Here is a 20,521-nt window from a genome sequence, read left to right on the forward strand (position 1 = left end):
AAATTACTAGACCGTGCGCATGCACGGGTTGACGACTAGTAGTATTAATATGTTGAAGTTGTTGTTATTTGTTATATATTGATAGTTGTGATCAACCTTTAAATTCAGGTCCTGCATTTGGATCTCATTGCTGCTGCTTTGGTTAGGCAGCAATTTAGAAACTCTACAGCAATAGGCGCTCGCGCGTACTTGCATGTCACGCTAATCAAGAAAGAAGCATATAGTTAGTTCATATTGTATCTGTAAAGGCTAGCCTGCCTAGTTAGGGCCCGTATCTTATATATCTTAGTGCTTTTAATCCTCCGCTGATGTATCTCCCATTGTGGTCTATGGTGGATTTTCGTTAGGTCTATCCCCATTTCGTGGATTGTATCCCGGTATATCAGGTTTAAATTGCTGCCACCGTCCATCAGGGCTCGTGTAAAGTGGTATCCGTTAATTATTGGGTCTAATACCAGGGCAGCCCATCCTGCACGCCGGATACTTGCTGAGTAATCACGATGGTCGAAAGTGATCGTTTGAGACGACCAGTGGTAGGACTTCGCTGTGATAGGCCCTTGGGCATGTCTCTCTGGGAGTGTGCTTTGTTTCCCTTGATCACGTGTAACACGTTGACTGTTTTGACTTCTGGTGGAAACTTCTTTTGTTCCCTAGTGTCTTGCTTGAGAGGCTCATCCTCGTCTTCGCTTGGTGTATCCTCCCCCTTGTGTACGGCATTGAGCTTGCCGGACTGCTTGAAGACCCAACATTCTCAGTGGGTATGATTAGCGGGTTTGTGGGGGTGCTATGGATCTGACATACTTGGTCCAGAATTTTGTTTAGGCTGGACAATTCGTCTCTGGCGCCTTTAGAGGGCGGCTTTTGCTGACTTGGCCGAGAGCTTTTGAATGCGCCGTTTACTGCCGTGCTCTTCATGCTATCTTCATTATTCCGGCGTTTGTTATTGTTGTTGCGCCGTGATTTCCCGTTTCCATCTCTAGCTTCGGATGTACTGGGGTCGCTGGTGCTGCATCTGGCTAGCCAGCTATCCTCACCCGCGCAAAAGCGGGTCATGAGGCTTGTTAATTCTGCCATTTTTCTCGGCTCTTCTTGGCCGAGGTGTCTGGCAAGCCATTCGTCACGGACGCTATGCTTAAAAGCTGCCAAGGCTTCGGTGTCCGGACAGTCGACTATTTGGTTCTTTTTAGTAAGAAACCTGTTCCAAAGCTTTCAGGCTGACTCTGCGGGCTGTTGAGTTATATGACTCAAATTGTCCGCGTCCGGAGGTCGGACATAAGTCTCTTGAAAATTTGCCCAAAAAGCGTCTTCGAGCTCTTCCCAGCTTCCAATGGAGTTTTCGGGGAGGCTTTTAAGCCAGTGTCGAGCTGGCCCTTTGAGTTTGAGGGGTAAGTATTTAATGGCGTGGAGATCGTCTCCTCTAGCCATATGGATGTGGAGGATATAGTCCTCAATCCAAACCCCAGGGTCTGTTGTTCCGTCGTACGCCTCTATGTTTACGGGGTTGAATCCCTCTCGAAATTCATGGTCCAGCACCTCATCGGTGAAATATAGGGGGTGTTCGGCGCCCCTGTAACTGGGCGTGCCGTGGTGTTCGGATGTTTGGTGTGTTGCATCGTGTGCTGGAGTGCGCCTGCGTGGTCCATAGATGGATCTAGTTGCTCCGTCCTTTTGATGCGAGCACTTGCGTGGATCGCGTATTGGCTTCTGTGCGGCGTTGCTTGCCGCTCCATGTTGCCCGTGAGGTCGTCTATCCGCCCAGGTGGCCATTTTAATTTTTGGTTGCGGGGGATCTAAGGCCTCCTCATCGAATTCAGGTAGCAACTTCCGCTTCGGGTAGCTCTTGTTGAGGCGATTACCGCCATACTTCGCTGCTGTGTTGAGTACTTTACTCCATCTGATTTGGAGTGTGTCTTGGGCCGCCTTGAGCCTTTGCTTCTGCCTTTTTATACTCCTCGCGGTGGCAACAAGCCTTTGATGGGCATTTTGTTGCTCTGGGCGTCTGTCCGGTGTTATGTCCTCCGGACTATTATCCTTGACAAAGTTGGTTTGTTCGGTTTGATTCTCCGCGTTGCCGTGGTCTGGCAGTGGTTCGCCCTGCTCTAACGTTGGGTCTATATGATCATTATTTCTGTCAAGGCGGGATTTGGGGCGGCGCTTACGCCGCCGCTTTGACTGCTTCTCGAGGGGACAACCCTTCGTTGCATCCTTCCGTTCCTCCTCGTCGTTTTCCTTTGGTGTGTCCACCAGCACGTCGACATCGCGGGGCGCGAAGCCGCTCCTGAGGAAGAGCTCGGCGATGGCTTCGTGGAAGAAGGCGTCCATCTCGTCCAGCGTGTCCTGGTGGGTGGGCGACTCCTCGCGACCCTCCAGGATGCTGCGCGGGCAGTAGCTCTCCTCGCCGATGCCGGACCGGAGGATGACGCCGAGGAGGAAGCGGTGCTCTCGGACGCCGAGGCGCTTCTTGCGCATGGCCACCCTGCCAGCGATATCCGCGCTCACCTTGCGGTCGTCACACGGCATATGGCACACGTCAAGATGGCAACGGGAATGAAACCCACCGGGTTTTGCTTGCCCAAACCCATCCCCACGAGAAAATCGCAAACCCGTCCCCATCAACGTTTGCGGGGTTAAATTTTTGCCCGTCCCCTAAATCCATTGGATTTTCAAAACCCACGGGGAACCCGTCCCCACAAGCACTCAATGAATACATCAACATTGGAAGAAAAACAGGAGCATATTACAGCAGCAGGCGACGGCTGGGGGACCTAGGTTTAGGTTTAGGTATCGTGTTGTGCGGGAGAGAGAGTCCTAAAGAGCGAGCAACACTACAGCGACCGAGTGAGGGGTTGATTTGTACTCCAGGGCCTCGATGCTGTGGGGCTCGGCTGCTCGGGCACTGTGGCTTTGGGCCACTTGAGTCAGGATGAATCGGTGCGTGCTAAATAATGTATTTTGACGGGTTTTGTGGGATTTCGGGTTCGGATAGTACTCAAACGGGTTCAAACTCGCGAAACATGCCGGGTTTAATAATGTACCCACGACCAGCCCCGCGGGGATAGAAAGTTGTCCATCCCCGTTCCCTAATAGGGTAAAAATCCGCGTGGACACGAGTTTCAAGACCCCATTGCCATCTTGAGGCACACGTAGTCCAGCAGGTAGCACCGCGAGTACCGCCGACGGGCGATAGCCGTGCGCACCAGGGAACTCACGGCATGCACAAGGAGAAGCACTACGGTGAGCATAAGAAGCGGCTCCATCGTGTCCGCGTGCTTCATCTCCTAGGCGTACCTCGCCCTCAGCACGGAGTGTGTACAGTTTCTTTTTGACAGCAACTACTAGCCCTTATTCCTCAGATAAGGCGAAATGATTTTTCTAGCAGAACCGGTTCCTTCTTTAGTACTCCCTTCGTCTGGAACTACTTTCGCTGAAATGAAACATTCATTCCTATGACAAGTAATTCGGATAGAGAGAGTATATGATACACACGAGCAGCATGTTCGAAATTTTTTAAAGATATTTTACCATACATCATACTAACTAATCCAACGGTCTTGATAATTCCCAATTAGGGATAAATTTCTCCTTTCTGACTTTTAACTGTAACGATTTAGATAATTAATTAAAATATAATTCATCTGCACATTGTCGTCCCCAGCCTTCAGCATCCCGACACACCGCCGCCAACAATCACAGTCGACCCAGCCTACAGGCCGCCGGCGGCCACCCCATCCCGACACACTTGCAGGCCGCCGCCCCCACCAAGACTTCCATCATCTTGACGCTGCCTGCAATCCTCCCGGCGCGCACCCTCGTCCATGGCGGTGTGAGTTAGCAAGGCTGCAAGTTGGAGTGGGCTAGCAAGCCTATGTCGCTCAAGGCTCATGCAGGTATGTATTGATTAGTATACAATTTTGTACGCAGCCGCCAGCACACATCAATCCATCACACACTACGCTCCAGCGCCCCCCGCGCGCACACACCCATCGTTAAGCTAGCACAGACACCCAGCACTCGGCACGAATGACCAAAACACACAAGAAACCGGAGGAGAGATAAAGACGAGGGACGGAGCTATCTTCGTGAGGGAGGGGGGCTTACGATGGGCGCCAGTGGTGACACGGGGAAGGAATTGATCTCGGAGCAATGGCCGGAGTTGGTGTCTATGGCGTGGGGCTCCGTGTGATGGACAAAGGCCGCCGAGCGTCCGAGTAGAACGCCACCGAGCGGCGTGGTGGGCGGCTCCGTCGAATTGCTGGGTCCGCCTGCGTGCGTCGGTGACCTCAGCGCGTCCTTGGCCTGGCCGAGTTTTAACTGATTACCACCCAAAATGTCCCTACCGTCATAATATACATACTACCCAAATCGTGTTGTAGTATTGGTAAATCTGGAACGTTCGTCCACTTAAATGGATGGCTAATATATCTTAGGTGTACTGTAAAAGATCTCTAAAAATATGCATTACAATAGTTTGCCTATAACAAAAAGAAACTGGAGCGTTACATTTAGCTGCAGGTATAATAAGAAACTAAATCCATCCTATATCTACTATACTCTACTTCTCTACTTCCTTTTTACTACGCCGACATAAGGAAGCTCCACCGAGCCCAAGTAGAGTTTGCCGTCATCTCTTTCCATGATCTCGGTTGGCCTGACTTTCTTTGGCCCTCTCATCTCCTCGACTATCTTCCCATCAGCAGCGACCCTCACAGCAAGAAGATGGCTATCACGACCAAAGGGCAGCTCATTTCTCTCACGGTGCAACGCCACCCAGTAGCCTCCTTTCCTGTCGGGCCTCACGTTATCTGGGTAGCCCGGCAGGTCGGCCAAAGGCTCGGACTTGCCCGCGTCGACCCCTTTGATCCAGTGCCTCAGCAGCTTGCACGGGCCAGTAGATGCAACCACGAGGTGTGTGCGGTCGGCGCTAAGCGCGACGCCGTTCGGGTATGTCATCCTTGGTTGGAGCACGGTGGCGTCCGATGTTCGTGGATCATACATCATGAGGCGGCCCGTGGAGTCCCCGGTCTTGGTGACCATCTCGTGTTCTGACCTGTCGTAGTTCATCGAACTATGGGTGAAGTAGACTTGACCGGTGACTTGATCGACGTCAACCCCGTTGGTGAAACGCAGCGGCATGCCATCAATCTGGTCGACCAACACGGTGGCCTCCCCGCCGCCGGGCGGCACACGCATAAGCCCTTTGTACGCATCGGCCACGTAGAGGTCACCCGTTTTCTGGTTGAAGCGCAGACCAAGTGGGCGACCGCAGCGGCTCTCTATGTCCGCCTCCGTGCCAAACCTGGATGTCGTGCACGTTTCGCTGTCGTAGCCTGGTCCGTAGGCGTATGTTGTCCAGCCAAGCTTGGGCCCATTCCACCTCAGGATGCGGCCGTCGGAGACGCCGCTGTAGGGGCCTCGGCCCTGAGCGTCGAAGGCGACGCTCTCCGGCCCGTGCACTTCTCCGGGCGGCAGGGGCAGCTGTTGTGCCCGGGAGGCGTCGAAGCTTGCGGCGGCGGCTGCCATGGCCCCGGGCATGAAGAGAAGGACAAGTATGACCAGAGCGACGGTGGCCTTGAGGAGGCGGCTCATGCTGCAGCCCATGTTGGCTGGCTGGCCGGCTACCTTAAGCTTGTCGATCGATCACGTCGGCTGTTCGATGGAGGTTGGTTGTACCGTGTGTGTCGATCTGCTGGATGTGGTTTGGTTTGATGGATTGAAGGGAGGTGTCTAGATGTCCTATTATATGTACTCTGATGGACAGCTACAGGTCCGAGTCGGCCCATGCATGATCCACACGTACGCCGAGACGGACGGAGGCAATCGAGTCGAGTTGGATTCGAATCGGCAACCGAGTCCGGCCGGGTACAAGGAAAAATCTATCCATCATCTGGTTCCTACGTGTAGCTAGCTCCTGCCTGTACTCTACGGATCAATCGATCCATCTATTGTATATAATGATCTCATCTTCAATAGTTTCATTTCAAAAGAAAAAGTCTTCAACAGTGTATAGCTAGCTACGACGTCATACCGACTCGACCGTCGTGCATGGATCTAAAACCCTGTGCCACCTCATGGTGCACGCATCCGCGCCACTAGACATCATCGACGCTTTCCGCCTTGTGGCGGTGCTCCGCAGAATGGCCTCATTAGAAGAGATGAACGGTCGTGCCGCTCCCGCTGGAGGACGACCGGCGTCAGGGTTGCTGTAGCCTATAGGAGCTTGGAGAGGGAAGGCTAGGGTGCGGCCGCGACCGGTTCTTCCTCCACCACGACGACCGGAGTGGTCCGAATTCATGACGATGGAGGAGCTAAGTGTCCATGCAGACGACCGCGATGCCAATAGAGATCATTGCAGCGCTGTCCGTAGAGAATGCCTCGCTGCCATCACGACCACATCACCGCCGCTAGGACGGCCTCGTTGCCCTGAGTAGGCGCTGCTAGGAGCGCCCCACCACCTCCCGTTCTTAGGCCAAATGATTTTAACTATTTCGGTCCACTCCCGCTCTTGCGCCCGAAGTGCGGCCTCGTAAGAGAGATGTGGGCCCTAGGTCAGGCCTAGGCCGAACCAGGTTTCTCTCTCTCTCTCTCCACCAGTTTTTGCATGGACGACCGTGATCGATTTTTGAGGGGGGCTATTTGTGTGTTGTCGCGGTGGACAAATGAGTGAGCAGCGAACCGTGGCCTCCTCCACCCCAAAAGAGAACACCCAAACAAGTTGCGATACTATTCACAATCCCTAGCCGCATCCTCCTGCTTCCTGCTCCCACACGTTGCCGCCGATGCCTCTTCCACCCCAAGTGATGGTGGCGCCCCAGCGACCACGACTCCTCAGAAGAGAGGACAAGCTTAAGCTGTTAGTGGTCGCCGAAGCTGCAAGCGGGATGACAACGCATGGTGGCAGCTGCAGATCCGCACTTGAGCGGCCATCTCCGCCTATGTCTGCTCCTTGCACTAGACTAATTACACGTAGTTGAGACGCCGCTGTTAGTGGGGAGCACGTCGTTCGTACACAATTAGACAAACATGCATGCATTCGAATTAATTAGCTAGTAGTAGTAGTAGTAGTTCGTACACAATTAGACATACATGCATGCATTCGAATTAATTAGCTACTAGTAGTAGTACATATGTGCGCGTGAGGATGATGTCAGGTACTACGCATGGATGGATGTGTCTGCACATTAGCAACAAGCAACGAGAGGATCGCTGTTAGATTTGGACGTGCCGCTGAGATGGGTTCACAAGAAAGAAGGATCAATCCATGGGAGATAAATTTGACAATGAGCTAGAAATCGATCAGTGAGAGATGAGGTTGACCAATCATTAATGGAAGGCCAGCGAAACGATTGATTAATACCAGTACTAGTACCAAGAAAGAAAGAGAAGATCTAACAGTAGACACGGACGGACCGCTGAGATGAGATTGGCAAGGGATCGATCTGTGGGACGCAACAATTCTCTAATGAACAAGAAGCAATCCGACGTGGGTAAACCGAAACGGTGAAATCACATCGACTTCCCCCGACCGATTCATTCATTTCTCCCCTACCCACACCCACACACAACACCACATTGGTGCTGCCACCCAACGCCCCCATCTCCCTCGGAGACTCGGACCTCGCCGCCGCCCCCTCCCCTCCCCACCCCTCGAGCGAGGAGGAGGTCGGTCGGCGTCCCCAGATCCGTTAAGAGATTCGAACTGGAGCTCTCGATCGCTCGCGCACCGGGCACAACCTCCGTCTGCTCTTCTTGCTTGCCGGCGACGCCAGCATGGAGCTTCCTCCGTGCTCGCTCGGGCTAGGGACGCTCCTGCTCGTCAAGGTAACTTGTCTCTCGCCCGCCCATCTTTGATTCACTCTTCTCCAACGCCCTTCCCTTCCCTTCCCTCCCCTCATGAGTTTCCATCCTCGGAGCGCAGACACCATTGGCATCGAACCCTAGCCAAGATCTGGTTTGCAATTGTATTTTACCTACTGCCCAGACAAAAGAGCACGTTTTGGTTCCATTTTTACAGGCTTAAAACTGGAGCATCACGTTTATGACGAATACGCATCACATACAGTACATGCTTATTACTTCTATGCAGCATTTTTTGGTTCAAGCACAAAACCTACAGTAGTATATATCTTGATTTTTTCAATTTCTACTAGAAGAAGAGAGACAGGTCAACTTTGTGTAGTTTACGAAATTTCTAGAGGCTTGGCTCCATAGCAATGTCAATCTGTTAGTTTGCTTGCTACCAATGTGGTATCAATTGGTTTTGGTTCAATGCCGACTTATTAGTTTTGGCACTAGTTGCTTTTTCAAAAGGGTGGAGCTAATCACATGTGACTGCGCATTCTTCCAGAATCGCCCCTCTCCTCAGCTACTCCCAGATTCTTTGACCCACATTATAGTAAAACTTGGTAGTCAAAGTTGTATTTTTAGACTTCTAGTATCTGAAATGACATGTTTCGGGGAACAAGGGGGAGCCCTTTTAGTCTGCTCCCTATCAGTATAGTTTTTTTAATTTGCCATACTTGCTGCTGTCCTCTTGAGTTCTAATTTCGTCTTCTAAAGCAATGCATTTTGCCCTAATAAAGGTCATCTTGTTATAGTTAGGTGTTGTTGTGCTTCTTTCGATCAGTAACACGAATGATAAACTAGATGCAACTTGGTTCAGGGTTAGTGGTCATTTCTATGGATTACAGAGTATAGCTATTGTAGGAATATTTGCTTCAATTTGGCCTTGGTATTAGAGTACAACTATCTTGGATCTACAGAACATAACTCTTGGAGTACAACTTGCAAGACATTCCAAGCTAATTAGGCTCTAACTAGCTAGGATGGTCAAGCAAATGAGGGTTGGAGATTCTATGAGAAGCTGGGGAGGGGGCCAATTCTCCCAGGATCGGCCAAAAGAACTGGTCTTTAGTTTTGGAGAAGCCCATTGTGCCTATCCTTAACGAGCAACAAACTTTCCAAAAGTGATAATGGCATTTTTTGTGAAATCAGTAGTGCAGTTTGCATCTTTGTAACAGTACATGCTATAAGATCAACATTAACACCAAAAGTGGGTTGTGTAGTGCCTGGAAGTTTAACTGATTATGCAGACCTGCTTTCATTGTGCCTCAAATTTCACAATCATTATTTTTTTTATTTTAGATGCCTAGAATTTTGGCAAGCCAAGTTTCGCTGTTAAATGCCGACTTGTAAGTTTCCGTATTGGTTGCTTTTTCAAAGGGATGAGCTAATCACATTTAATTGTGTAAGTACCACTCAACCTCCTGAGGATCGATTGGATGATGTGATTATATAGCAGATCTGTTGGTACTAGACGAGATGTTGTGTAGGAAGGAAAATATAATCATCATCTCTCCTTTCTGGGTTTTCTTAAATTTACCTCCAAGATCTGATTTGCAGTTGGACGTACTGGACGGCACAAGAGCACATTTTGGTTCCATTTTTACAGGTTAAAAACTGGAGCATCACGTTTATGACGAATACGCATCCCGTACAGTACATGCTTCTTATTTCTATGCAGCATTATTTGGTTCAAGGACAAAACCTATAGTGCATGCTTATTATTTTTATGTAGCATTTTTTGGTTCAAGGACAAAACCTACAGTAGTATCTTAATTTGTTCAATTTCTACTAGAAGAGAGACAGGTTAACTTTGTGTAGTTTATGATATTTCTAGAGGCTTGGCTCCATAGAAATGTCAGACTATTAGTTTGCTTGCTACCAATGTGGTATCAGCTGGTTTTGTGTTGTTCAATGCCGACTTATCAGTTTTGGCACTAGTTGCTTTTTCCAAAGGGAGGAGCTAATCACATTTGATTGTATAAGTATCAGTCAATCTCTTGAGACTGGATTGGATGATGTAACCATATAGCAGATCTGATGGTACTAGATGCGTTGGAAAGTATAATCATCCACTTTCCTTTCTTGGTTTTCTTAGGGTTACTAGATGCTTTTCCGTAGTCTTTTGCTGCATCGACTCTCCACTCCCATTATTGAGCATATTGGTGGTCGACTATGAATGCATTGGGATATTAATTGCCATGTCCGGTAGCCACTATTGCAAGTTGTACAACACGTCTTTGATGGTGTTGAGATAGCAAAAGTGACAAAGCACTCACTATAGTTTTATGTTTTGTTTCAAGCATTATCAATTACTCCCTTCGTACCAAAATAATTCTTTATCAGTTCTCAAGCTGATATTTTTTCACAATGATGGTGGTTTCACACCAACATCGGCTACTATGATATACTTCTTTACCTATATCAGCAGTTAATATATAACCAACAAATGAAAATGTTTTCAAAAGGTGCATATTTAACACTGGAACGAGATGTGTGATGGCTCATCTCACTCAGCTCTTCAAGACAGCGTGCGTACAAGGGAAAGAGAAGGGCAGAAATGCAAGGGTGACTGCTTGGAGTGGTAAGCTTGCTGCAAGTTATAACTATTGCTTCAAACAATGCTTGTGCAAATTATTCTAGCCATATATGTGACAAAAAATGCTTCTCCAGCAAATTTCCACACCAATCTTAGATTTTCTACTTCTGAAAATTAAAAAAAAAATAGTGACAAGCTAGCCTTCTCCATTAACCACTTTCTGTGTGCTGCAATATGAACATGTTTCGATTTGGCTGCTCCCCCTACCTTATGCGCGCAGGTGCTTTGTGTGCTTCCTTCTTCCCTTCCCCGGACGCCGGTCTCCCGCTGCTCTGACGCAATAGACAGACGAATGTAAGTATTTCTCTTGTCTCCACCTGCCCTCTGTTAGTGCCCTTTCTCTGGCATTAATTTGCCCATAAATTATTTTTTAAGAGAGAACAAGAGGAGATGTCCTGCCATCCAACTTGTCTTCTTAAACAAATGAAGCACAATCCTTTGCAGCACCTGAAAATTTAGAGTGAATGAATTACGTTGGCCACCTATATTTAGAAACTCTACCCCATGGAGTAGCATGTACCTTTAGTTTCCTAGAAGCCCATTGTGTCTGTCCTTAATTAGCAAATCACTTTCCAAAAGTGCCGATGACAATTTTTGTGAAATCAGTTGTGCAGTTTGCATCCTTATAACAATACATGCTATAAGATCAAAGTTAACACTAAAAGTGTTCTCTATAGTGCCTAGAAGTTTAACTGATTATGCGAATCTGCTTTCATTTGATTGTGCCTCAAATTTCACAATCATTATTTATATATTTTAGACACTTGAAAATGAAGGAAGAGATGCTATGATTGTATGTTGCTTCTGCTGTATGTTGATCTACCTGCCTTTCCTTTTGTTATACATGCAGCCAAAATTTCTGGAGTAGGACAGTCGCTTGACATTTTGTTATACCTGCAACTGAGGCGGTCGGTTAGCGGCTCTTAGATCTATCCGCCACGGTCACCATGATGATGACGACCTCCCTCCACATGCTTGTGCTCGGTCGACAACGCGACCGTCTCTTCCTCACCTCACCTCAGGCTGGCGGCGTCCAGATCAAGTGGATTCGTCAATGGCCTTGACAGATGCAGTCTGATTGCTCTGTCACGCCTTCATGAAGGTACTCCCACTCCTCTTTGATTTGCTCCTCTCCCCTTCCCTTCCCCTTTCTTCTCTTTTACAATTTGTTTCCTTCCGCACGCATGCGTCTCGGACAGGCTCCTTCTCCGCAACCACACACGGGAAGCCATGGAAGCTCCATGTGCTTGTTCTCCATGGAGGTCAGTAGCTGCCGTGATGGAAGTAGGTCCCAGAGCTTGTCAAGGTTAGGATTTGGCAGCTGCACTCCCTCCCTATTGATTAACCTATGCTAGTTTTTGATAGTTTGCCTTAATTTTGCTTCTAGCACATGGTTTTCCATGTATTGCTAGCGTATATTAAACTAGCAAGAAATATGTGGCTCTGAAGCTACTTTTTTTACCAGTCTAGTCTTGATTAAATCCAGACTTTATTTACTTGTAGATGTATATTGCTTCTTTTGGTTGGCACCTGCTAACTGGTGGGATATGGATTACGTCAAATGTTTATGTCAGGTGATGAATGTATCTGTGATGAATTTTTATGGTCTGTTTAGAGAACTCACTTGGGTTTGCTCACTCAAAATGACATCAAATTCTTGAAATCTAGTTCTTAGCCTCGAGTGTCAATGTGCGGCTTGACTGAATCTTTAATGTAATTTTTCTTGTACTTGTGTTGTATAACTAATGCTAGTGCGGAGAATGAGCACTTCAGATTGGTAGTAAGCTGGCTAAGTACTTGGTCTGAAACACACGATTTTGTTTGTAGCATAATAGCACCATGCTTAGTTGGTATACTTATGCAATCATCATTTTCCTTGCTGCTATTTTTGTGGTCACTTTGCACCACCTTGTTATCTCTATTTTGTTACACATGTGCTCGTACATTGATCATATGACAATTGTCCTTACTGCTATGGAGTAACACTTTATTGTATCATTCCATCTACATGCATATTGCTACCTCTTGAGCATTGCGTTGGTTTTCCCTTGAAGAGGAAAGGGTGATGCAGCAAAGCATCGTAAGTATTTCCCTCAGTTTTTGAGAACCAAAGTATCAATCCAGTAGGAGACCACGCGCGAGTTACCTCATACCTACACAAACAAATAAGAACCTCGCAACCAACGCGATAAAGGGGTTGTCAATCCCTTCTCGGTCATTTACGAGATTGAGATCTGATAGATATGATAAAATAATATTTTTGGTATTTTTATAATAAAGATAAAAAGTAAAGATTGCAAAATAAAAGGTAATAGAAATAGCTTGTTGATGGAAGATTAATATGATGGAAAATAGACCCGGGGGCCATAGGTTTCACTAGTGGCTTCTCTCAAGATAGCATAAGTATTACGGTGGGTGAACAAATTACTGTCGAGCAATTGATAGAAAAGCGAATAATTATGAGAATATCTAGGCATGATCATGTATATAGGCATCACGTTCGTGACAAGTAGACCGACTCCTGCCTGCCTCTACTACTATTACTCCACACATCGACCGCTATCCAGCATGCATCTAGAGTATTAAATTCATAGAACAGAGTAACGCTTTAAGCAAGATGACATGATGTAGAGGCATAAACTCATGCAATATGATATAAACCCCATCTTTTTATCCTCGGTGGCAACAATACAATACATGTTGTTTCCCCTACAGTCACTAGGATCGAGCACCGCAAGATTGAACCCAAAGCTAAGTACTTCTCCCATTGCAAGAAAGATCAATCTAGTAGGCCAAACCAAACTGATAATTCGAAGAGGCTTGCAAAGATAACCAATCATACGTAAAAGAATTCATAGAAGATTCAAATATTGTTCATAGATAATCTTGATCATAAACCCACAATTCATGGGATCTCGACAAACACACCGCAAAAGAAGATTACATCGAATAGATCTCGAAGAGAATCGAGGAGAACTTTGTATTGAGATCCAAATAGAGAGAAGAAGCCATCTAGCTAATAACTATGGACCCGAAGCTCTGAAGTAAACTACTCACACATCACCGGAGAGGCCATTGAGTTGATGTAGAGGCCCTCTGTGATCGATGCCCCCTCCGGCGGAGCTCCGAAAAAGGCCCCAAGATGGGATCTCTTGGGTACAGAAGGTTGCGGCGGTGGAAATAGGGTTTCGTGGTGCTCCTGGATGTTTTCGGGGTACATAGTTATATATAGGAGGAAGAAGTAGGTCGGTGGAGCAACGGGGGGCCCATGAGGGTGGAGGGCGCGCCCCCCTGCCTCGTGGCCTCCTCGATTGTTTCTTGACGTCCACTCCAGTTCCCCCGGATCACGTTTGTTCCAAAAATAACCCTCCCGAAGGTTTCACTCCATTTGGATTCCGTTTGATATTCCTTTTCTGTGAAACACTGAAATAGGCAAAAAAAAGAGCAATTTGGGTTGGGCCTCCGGTTAATAGGTTAGTCCCAAAAATAATATAAAATTGTCTAAATAAAGCCCATTAACATCCCAAATAGAATATTTAATAGTATGGAACAATCAAAAATTATAGATACGTTGGAGAAGTATCACATATGAATGGTGCTTTCTTTTTGGTACAGGTAACTAGTGTCACTGATCTGCCAAGCATATGATTCCAGAGCGTCTTGTCATCAGCGACCTACCTCCACTGGGACCTGAGTGCCATCCGACAACACGTGAGTCATACCGGACATCGTTGGGACCTCCATGTCCGGCTACATGGGTTGCGGTGAGCCCCTGCTCTCTCTCTCTCTCTCTCTCTCTCTCTCTCTCTCTCTCTCTCTCTCTCTGCCCTTAGACGGTCTGGCCATTGAGCTAGTGTGCGACTGTTGTCGTCATGCTATGTGTAGTGGTGGTGGTCTTCCGGCAACTGACATGATCTTGGGATTGTGGTCATATTTCATGTCGATTAAACATATCATAATAGTTGTACTTTGTGAGGCCATGTGTGTATGTGGCTGCTACCATGCTTTGTTGCCTATGCAAGATTCTGTTGTGCCTCGACAAATATTCTTCGGTTTATCCATTTATGCACCTTTTTTGCACTGCAAGTTACAGGTTTGGTAGTGGTCCTTGTTCTAGCTCTGGTAAGATCCTTGCTTATGCTGTGCTTTGCAGGGAGCCATCATGCATGTGCTAGCAATCTTTATGACTAGTCTTGGATGAATATTTAATCTAGTTGTCTATTCGATTGTCAATTGTTTGCTATGCTAGCTGAGCAAAGGGTGCTTCTTTTAATTTCTTGTGCTAGCTGATCAGTTTCTAGAGCTGAACAATATATGTAGTTTCTTTTAGCTGGGCCCCGGCGCAAATCACACATGCTCTCCCCGGAGCTCTCTACCTCCTCTAACGCCTCCGATGAACACTTCTTCTCTGATTACAGCCGAGGTGAGCCACTCGCTTCGTTTATTTTGCATGATTACTCTCATTCCATGTGTGTCCACAACTATCGAGCCGTGGTAATTGTATACTGGCCATTGCACAATGGGCATTTCTTGGGCTGGGTTTGGGGCTGTGGTGATGGTGTTTGCTATAATCTACATTTCTGTTTCTGTGAATGATTGAGGACCAAATTATTTTCCTTGCTATGGCTGCGGCTGCGTTTCACCATCTTAATTGGTACTTCTAATTGTTACACATGTTCTGAATTCATGATGCTCAGGGTCCCATGTAGTTTTTAAACTAAACTTGATGTAGAAGATGATCTTTGGAATAAACTAGATGCAGAAAATTATCACCTTTGGCAAAACAAGTATAAACTTTGGCAACTTAATTCACATGTCATCTCTGTTTATTACTTGACAACAAATTAACAAAGTGGCCGTGACTTGGAAGACGTTCTACTCGACCACAGAATGAATTCACTTGTAATGTTGAAATATTTTCTATAATTCCTGGCAAACCAAAATAGTATGCAAATTATTTCGCCACATAATGGTCATGCAGCTAGTTTGAACTCCAATACTTACATTTTGATTCCTGGGTGCAGATGATAGACATGATTTCTGATTTCTTCCAGTGAAGGCCTTAGTGGGCAGACCACTAGGGAGATTTTTGAGATGCTCAAGGAGTGAGAGAGCTTCGTCTTGCAGTGCAACACACAAGATTGAGGTCCAGAGCAGGTACCTATAGGTGCAATGGTTACATCAGGCGGTGCCAGCACCCCCATGGAGGTGGTGGCTTCGTCGGCGCCTCTGCTCTAGTGACCACTGCTTGCCTAGGTAAGCCACTCAGTTGGTCCCACTACTTCGCTTTCTCTTCTACTCTGTGTGCCCACGGCCATCCATTCGTGGTTCATTTAATTCCATGGCAATTTCTAGGATTCTGGGTTGTGCGTCTCATGATGATTCTGGCATGATAGTTAGTGGATTTAGCCCTCAAGTTTAGTACTTTGAGTCTATTGCTGTTGCTGGCTGCTGTGTTGTTGTAGTTGTGGTTGCTTTGCACCACCTTGTTATCTCTATTTGGTTACACATGTGCTTGTCCATTGACGATATGACAATTGTCCTTGCTGCTATGAAGAAACACTTTATTGTATCAGTGCATCTACATGTATATGAACGGTACTTTCTTTTTGGTACAGGCAACATGTGTCGCTGATCTGCCAAGCATATTATGATTCGAGAGCATCTCGTCACCTCACCAGCGACCTACCTCCACTTGGACTTGACTACCAGCCGACAGCACGGCGACCTACCTCCACTGGGACTTGACTACCAGTCGACAGCACGTGAACCATACCGTACATCGTCGGGACTTCCATGTTAGGCTACATGGGTTGTGGTGAGCCCCTTCTCTCTCTCTGCTTTTAGAAGGTCTGTTCATTGAGCTGTGGGCAATTGTTGTCATCATGTGTGTATTGGTGGTGGTCTTCCGGCCACTACCATGATCTTGGGATTGTAGTCATATTTCTTTCTTGTCGATTAAACCTGTCATAATACTTGTGCTTTAAGAGGTCATGTGTGTATGTTGCTGCTAGCCTGCTACTATGCTTTTTTTTGCCTATGCAAGATTCTGTTGTGCCTCGACGAATATGCTTTGTCTTATCCATTTCTATATCTTTTTGCATTGCATGTTACATGGTTTGGTAGTGGTCCATGTTCTAGCTTTGGTAGGATCCTTGCTTATGCTGGGATGTTGATTTGTTAATAATGGCTATCATCAAATAGAAAGAAAACGCTTGCTTATTAACTGTTCTAGTGTTGATGTGCATGTATAGATAGAACAAGTGCTATCCTTATGTGCTTGGAGGGAGCCATCATGCATGTGTTAACAATATTTTTGACTCGTCTTGGATGGATATATTTAATCTAGATGTATGTTTGATTGTCAGTTGTTTGCTATGCTAGCTAGACAAATGGGCGTTTCTTTTATTTTGCTACGCTAGCTAATCAGTTTCTGTAGCTCAACAATTTTTGTTGTTTCCTAGGCCGCATCGGAGATGGGACTCGGCGCAAATCACACCTACTGTCCCTCCTCTGAAGCCTCCGGTGAACACTTCTTCTCTGACTACGACCTAGGTGATCCAATCGCTTCCTTTCTTTTGCATGATTACTCTCCTGACTTGTGTGCACAACCATCGAGTCGTGGTAATTGTATGTTGGCCATTGCACCATGGACATTTCTTGGGATGCGTTTGCGGCTGGGGTGATGGTGTCCCACATTTCTGTTTTGTGAATGAACGGCGACCAAAATATTTTCCTTGCTATGGTTGCGGATGCATTGCGCCATCTTATTTGGTACTTCCGATTGTTACACATGTTCTGAATCTGCCATGCTCAAGGTCCCATGTAGTTTTTAAGCTAAACTTGAGGCAGAAAATGTTTTTGGAATAAACTAGATGCATAAAATTATCACCTCTGACAAAAAAGTGTAATCTTTGACAGCTTAATTCACATACTAGCTCATATAGTATTTTTTCTAGGAACCAATCCTGCTTCCTAAACTGGGTCCATGGTTTTTTGGGTGCCTATTTGTTGCTTCCCTTGTTGATGTTGTATTGCCCAGCAAAACAAAACAGTCTGTGCAGTTTTATTTCTCCTCTTGCTCAGCAAGGTTGTTAATGACCACTCATGAGTAGTATATAGTTTTCTCCTCCGGCTACGAGTTTCCTTGATTTTCATGTGGCACTGTGACTCGTTGTGTCCCGAGCACTCAAATTTCTTTTGCGATAATCTCCAAAGGGTTTGGGATCTCTTATGTTGCTCCTTCATGAGTAGACGGATGGAACATTTGGGCTTAGGATCTTGCTGCATCTCTCAACACTCTTCAGTCTCTTCAGGCTGTAGTTGGCAAGGATAAGCAGTGAACGATATATCTATTATTTACCATCTCTAGGTCACAATTTAGGACGTTTTCAATATTGATAGCTCATTGTTTTTAAATTTGACTATCAGTTCCTATGAAAATTATGTTTCTTCAAATTGAACCAAATATTCATTATAAACATATATTTCAAAATAATCTAGTCTATACCTATACTAATTACAGACTCCCAAAAAGTTACCATGTTAATTAGAAAATACTAACCGTTCATCCGGTGGGACCAAATTTTTACGGTGTGGATTAACTCATATAATCCTTGACTAACAAGATTAATCATAGGGCCCACAATCCTGCCACGATTGTAGAGATGAAAACCGGCCTTTAATTATAGGGCCCACAAGGCTTCCACGGTTGTAGAGATGAAAACCAGCCTTCACGCAACAATGAATCTAGATAAACGATCCAGCCAACCAAACCTCTCCCCAATTCCATTGGTTCTAAACTCTGCCCCGAGAAGGATTGGTTGCAATCCATCTTCATTGGTCTAGCGGAGATGGAGATCCTTTCAATCTCCTCAGCTTCCATGCCAGGTCAAATTGCAACCCACGATGGACGATGCCGTGGAGAAGAAGGTGCATCAATAACAGTTTGAGTTGGATTGAACAACCACCATAGCTGCTGAGGCCGTAGGCCGCAGATTGGAGGAAGTACGGCAGTCTTATGGCGTTGCAGCCCTTAAAGGGAAGAACAACAATGGATTCCTCTAGGCGTTCTCTTGATTTCCTCCTCCTATTAATATCATGAACAACAACATATCCTCCTGGGAGATTGTACCAATTAAATCTACATGAGGATCCTCTCCTGGAGGAAGGTAAGTGCCTCTGTAAGTTTTACAGAAGAATTTGAGGAGTAGCAGAAGAGGGGGTTGATCACGCAAGTAGTTCACTAGACATGTCATGCTAAGTCTGGCTGACGACGACGTCACCTGGTGTTGAGTAGCAGCAAGATAGTAGTGGCAGTCAGCAATCCACGGGCCTAAGCCAGATGAGTAGCAGCAATTATCTCATGCATCCAACCATGCTACCTGAATTAGATCGAATAGATGCCATTGTTGGGAAAGCTGCAGAGCCAAACGACTATGGTAGACTGATTGCAGTAGAGGTAATTAAGGAGCTAGCAAGGATGCGATAGGTTTGTATTTTTAGTGATTATTATGATGTTGTGGGACATGGTCTCAAAGAACAAGTAAAACCTTAGAGTTTCGTTTTGAGGATTTAGATGGTAAGTGTTTTGTTTCAGACCTATCTAGATACGTATTAATACGATGGTTAAGTTTTGTGGATGCCATACAATACAGTTAGGGGATTCAGTTCAAGAAAGATGTGGCCGTACTTCTGGCTTCTGCAGAGTGAACTCAAGAACCTCTACTTATTTTGTTGGAAACTGAATTAGTCGTTTTGTAGCGTTTCTTCAGTCTATATCTCTCTGCTTCTTAAATCTTATAGGAAAAACTACAAGTTTGTAGTTGGATCTGTACTTTCAGTTTTATGCTTACCCAATTATCCAATAGGACACGTGCATCATAAAAGCACAAACCATACTCTATTCTGGTGATTTTTTCTTTATAGTGTTGTCTGCACTTTTGTTTTATATATTCTTATTTGCAGACATGGAATGTATATGCATACACAAGGTCAAAAACATGGCACCTTAGCAGCATCTATTTAAGCAATACGGGAGATCGAAAAAGATGCTCAAGTTAACCTCATGGTAAAGCTGAACGGCAATCTGTTCACCTCCTCGATAGTGTTAAAAAGTAGCTCTGTCTGGAAAACAGAAAATGTCAAGTTTTGTCATCTTCATGTCGTCCTATTTCTCCCCATATTATGCAACAAGTGCTAACTGTAACTGTTGCTTTCGTCCCTACAGACCAAATCAGCGGTTGGTGCATCGTTTCCCAAGTAAAAAACCATTGTAGTGAAAGGTTTTGAAGTTTAGTTCCTAATTCACAGTGCTTACCTTGATGTTGTTCAGATCAAGTTTCAGCCTTCTTACATTGTAGATTGTTTACAGTTTCTACGCCGGGCTAAAAACTTCTAGGTCCAAAGGTGTGTGAGAAACCATCCGTATGGTCTCGGGTCAGGGTTACTTTGAGGTAATCATATGTTAGTTGCAAACTAGATTAACTAAGCATACATAGGTGGTTATATGATCTCATAGACCTTCAGAAGTTGCTATTGTCTGTTCTAGGCCGCATCATATTGGTTAAAGTATCAGAGAAGGTAACACGTTTGACCTACTATTGCTCACTACTCCTCGGTAAACAAATATAAGTGTGTTTAGATTACTAAAATAGTGATCTAAATGCTCTTATATTTCTTTACAGAGGGAGTATTAAATATTTACGCCTGTTCTTTTGTTTTGGAAAGTGTTGTCCCAATGAATGCCCAAAAAAAACGTTTGTTTTCAAGAGCCTGGATTTTTCTTCTGAGAAGTTTCTATATACACTTAAATAGACAGAACTTTTATACAAAATATTAGTGTATTCACTATAAGCTCCTTTTATAAGCTATGAGTAATCTTTTTTCCATCTAATATAAGAATCATTGTATTTTGTGTTTTGGCTATACATTTTGCCTATAGGTTCACGTACTCCATTTATTCTATTCTATTGGTTCCTCTAAATGTGTCATGGATAACTTGAACTTCATTAGCACAAGCTTACAGATTGAAAAATAGGTCACCTCATCAATCGAAGAGTAGACAAAGTAGCAGGTATGTAA

General features: G+C 45.6%; 1 pseudogene; it reads right to left on the reverse strand.

The window, feature by feature from the left end:
• Positions 1-4,560: 4,560 nt before the first annotated feature.
• On the reverse strand, positions 4,561-5,932 carry LOC147957767 (protein STRICTOSIDINE SYNTHASE-LIKE 10 pseudogene; annotated as a pseudogene).
• Positions 5,933-20,521: the final 14,589 nt, after the last annotated feature.

The sequence above is a fragment of the Triticum urartu genome, chromosome 7A (genome assembly GCF_056163025.1).
Source record: "Triticum urartu cultivar PI428250 chromosome 7A, HENAU_Tu73, whole genome shotgun sequence".
Lineage (NCBI taxonomy): Eukaryota > Viridiplantae > Streptophyta > Magnoliopsida > Poales > Poaceae > Triticum > Triticum urartu.